The 3,345-nt window shown below is 46.1% G+C and overlaps 1 long non-coding RNA gene across 1 annotated transcript; it reads right to left on the bottom strand.

The window, feature by feature from the left end:
* Window positions 1-445: 445 nt before the first annotated feature.
* Window positions 446-2,160, bottom strand: LOC129855669 (uncharacterized). The gene is made up of 3 exons (XR_008759534.1): window positions 2,073-2,160; window positions 1,338-1,413; window positions 446-1,100 (listed from the first exon to the last, which is right to left on the bottom strand). It is a non-coding gene; the product is annotated as an uncharacterized LOC129855669 (long non-coding RNA).
* Window positions 2,161-3,345: the final 1,185 nt, after the last annotated feature.

The raw sequence follows: 3,345 nt of genomic DNA, 5'->3' as shown, positions 1-3,345 counted from the left end.
AACAGTGAGGCCCTTTTCTTTACAAAGAATGTTAATTCCCAACTTACAGAGAAGATCCCTTCCCGCTACATTTACAGGGCAACATGCAGGTCAGGTTTAACAGGTAGGGGCATCGTGAACAACTCTTTCATAGTCACTCCCGAGGCTCCCACAGTGTTGACTGATTCATTTCACATGGGAGGTTTGGACATAGATTTAGAATTTATGACAGACATTGCAGCGCCAGTATCTACTATAAAATTGATTGACTCATCACTGACGAAGAGACAAACCATTGGCTCCTCACTGGGGCTTGATAAAATCTTTAAATGCTGTCCAAGAGTGTCAACTGTCACTACCTCGCGTCAGCCATATGTGGGTTGTAAAAGGTCGTGTTCGGCAGTGGTCCAGTTTTCCAGCCCCCCCCCCCCCCCCCACCCCCCACCCCCCCACCCCGTTTGGTAGGTTTGCTTCGACATGTTCTGGTGAAATGTCCCTCCAGTCCACAGATATAGCAGGTCAAGCTATTACCTTGTGGTGTCTGTTATCCAGCCCGTTCTTCAGCACTGTCTCCCCTTCCTTGTCTCCCTCTACCTCTTCCTCGCTGTCCATCATTTTGAGGTCCTCCCTGAGCCTGCTGCTGTGTCCTTGATAGAAGGCCAGCTGTGCAGCTTGTAGTTTCCCGCCCTCCCTTTTTCATTCTGTTTCATCTTATCTTCTTGAGACAGTTGCTGCCTCTCAGCGTGTTTACAGTGTTCGATGACCGTCTGTTGCTGGTCTGATGCCACTGTGTTTGCGGAAAAAGTTATCCAATCTATGCCTGTAGTCTTCCAGTGACCCTTTAGCTTCCTGCGTGCGACTATGGATGGCTGTCCAATCAGTTATGGGCGGGTAATGTTATTTTATGCAATCACACAGTCCAGCCAGCTGGGTCTGATAAAGTCTGTCCTCACTCCAGTGAAATGGGAGTCAATGTAGGCGTGTGTAGAATGTGTTCCTACTGTGCTGGGGCTGCCTCTGGGGGGTCTGTTGGTCCTGCAGTCGTATCAGGTCTTATTAGGGGTAGAGCTGCGGCGGGGGAAGCGGCTGAGCGGGCTGGTGTTGGACAACCAGGGCGGGTGCTGGTGGGTACAGTGGGAGGTGGAAAGGGAGGTGGAAAGTCATTATCATAAATCATCCCAGTCTACTTGCCTTAGCTTTCTTGGTTTCTTCAAAGTCCTGTAACTTCTTTCTACATTCTTCCAATAAAGCTTCACTCAACGTGCCTTTTTAAGGGAAAATCTTCTACCTTGTGCCAGAGAGGTACCTGCTAGGGGTACCTGCTCCAGAATGTCCCTGCCCTACTTATCCACCATTACCTTTACCGGTCCTGTCAGCAGGTCGGGCAGACAAGGCTCTCCCTTACAGCTCTTGGCTCCCATTGTGAAACCCCGTCTACACACACACACACACACACACACACACACACACACACACACACACACACACACACACACACACACACACACACACACACACACACACACACACACACACACACACACACACACACACACACACACAGGAAACAAATACAAACACACAAAACAAACTGTATTTAGTTAGGAACGTCTTCCTTTCTTCAAATTCAAAAGGAGTCATTTCTTCTCAATCAAAATATTTTGTACCCACACGGTAGTTTCTCCTATGCAAATTTTCGGTTTAAATGTAGGGTTTAAATGTATAGCTGGTTTCTCAATCATAATCAACTGTTTTACCAGCCCACTGATTAATTCATTTTCTTTTACAACATTTTTCTAACCTGCAGGAATATTTTTTACTTCGATCTCAGGATTGTGCCATGGGACCACATAACTCGTAAACATGTCATGTCATCCCATGGCCGCTTCTCTGCTTCAACAGAGAACCCTACCCTGCTCCAACAGGGCAACTCGTCACAGAATTTCTCCCTTAATTAAAGATTCTAGAACTTCCCTTATCAGAAATAACTGAGTTTCTAACTAGGGGTGTCTTTGCTTCAACAAAGACCTAATGTGCACAACCTGTTCCCAGAACAGGATTGTCTATGATGTTTGAAAGAAAATCAGTCTCACCCTTAATTTATTTTGTCTGTTCGGGATGGGGTATGCGTCCACTGACGCTCCCTGCCGGGTTCGAGGCGGGTTCCTTCTGCTCTTTTGAGTGGAGTGTGGGCTCCCTGAGCCACGCCTAATGTAGCCTCTGTGCACAGTTAACCTCTGTGTCCCTGGGAACGATCAGCAAGCGGAGTTAGCCATCCCATCCTCGTCGGCAAGAATTGTCATGGAAATTTGATCCAGAAAGGAAGAGGGACTGTAGATTCTTCAAACAACAACCATTTATTTTAAGAATTGCAATTCTGTAGCGCTTAACAATCACTCAAAAAGGTGCAGAGTTAAGAGCCCAACAAACAAGAGTTGGGTCTCAGCTTTTATAACCTTTGTCTACGTGGCAGTTTAGCAGATGTGTGAGAGCCTGGTGGGAACATAGCGGACAAACAAGTGATAAAGCTAGTTTTGTTGCTGTCTAGCTGCTGCTGCTCAAGCTGGCCTCTGTTCTCTTCATATCTCCACACAGCTGTGCCCTTGAAAGATACAAAAAGAACAGGATGGACCAAAAACTGGTCACTCTTAGAGACAGCCCTTTGTCTTTGGCCGTGTGACTAAGTTACACAAAGATCAGAGTGAAAAAACACGAGCTTCTTCTTACATGGCAGAAACAGACAATGGAAATGTACAGGTTTAAGGCTTATACAGTGCACGTGCATACGAGTTTGTAATTTTCCCCGCCATTTTTTATTTTATTTATTTAACCTTTAACTAGGCAAGTCAGTTAAGAACAAAATCTTATTTACAATTGACGGCCTACCAAAAGGCAAAAGGCCTCCTGCTGGGACGGGGGCCTGGGATTAAAAAGAAATACAATGTAAATATTGGACAAAACACACATCACAACAAGAGACAACACAACACTACATAGAGAGACCTAAGACAACAACAAAGCAAGGCAGCAACATGACAACACAGCATGGTAGCAACACAACATAACAACATGGTAGCAGCACAAAACATGGTACAAATATTACTGGGCACAGACAACAGCACAAAGGGCAAGAAGGTAGAGACAACAATACGTCACACGAAGCCGCCACAACTGTCATTAAGAGTGTCCATGTTGAGTCTTTGAAAGAAGAGATTGAGAACTGTCCCGTTTGAGTGTTAGTTGCAGCTCGCTCCAGTCGCTAGCTGCAGCGAACTGAAGAGGAGCGACCCAGGGATGTGTGTGCTTTGGGGACCTTTAACAGAATGTGACTGGCAGAACAGGTGTTGTATGTGGAGGATGAGGGCT

Source organism: Salvelinus fontinalis, chromosome 1, assembly GCF_029448725.1.
Source record: "Salvelinus fontinalis isolate EN_2023a chromosome 1, ASM2944872v1, whole genome shotgun sequence".
NCBI classification, from domain to species: Eukaryota; Metazoa; Chordata; class Actinopteri; order Salmoniformes; family Salmonidae; genus Salvelinus; species Salvelinus fontinalis.
The sequence above is the reverse complement of the archived record's forward strand: the minus strand, read 5'-3'. Positions and strand labels throughout refer to the sequence as shown.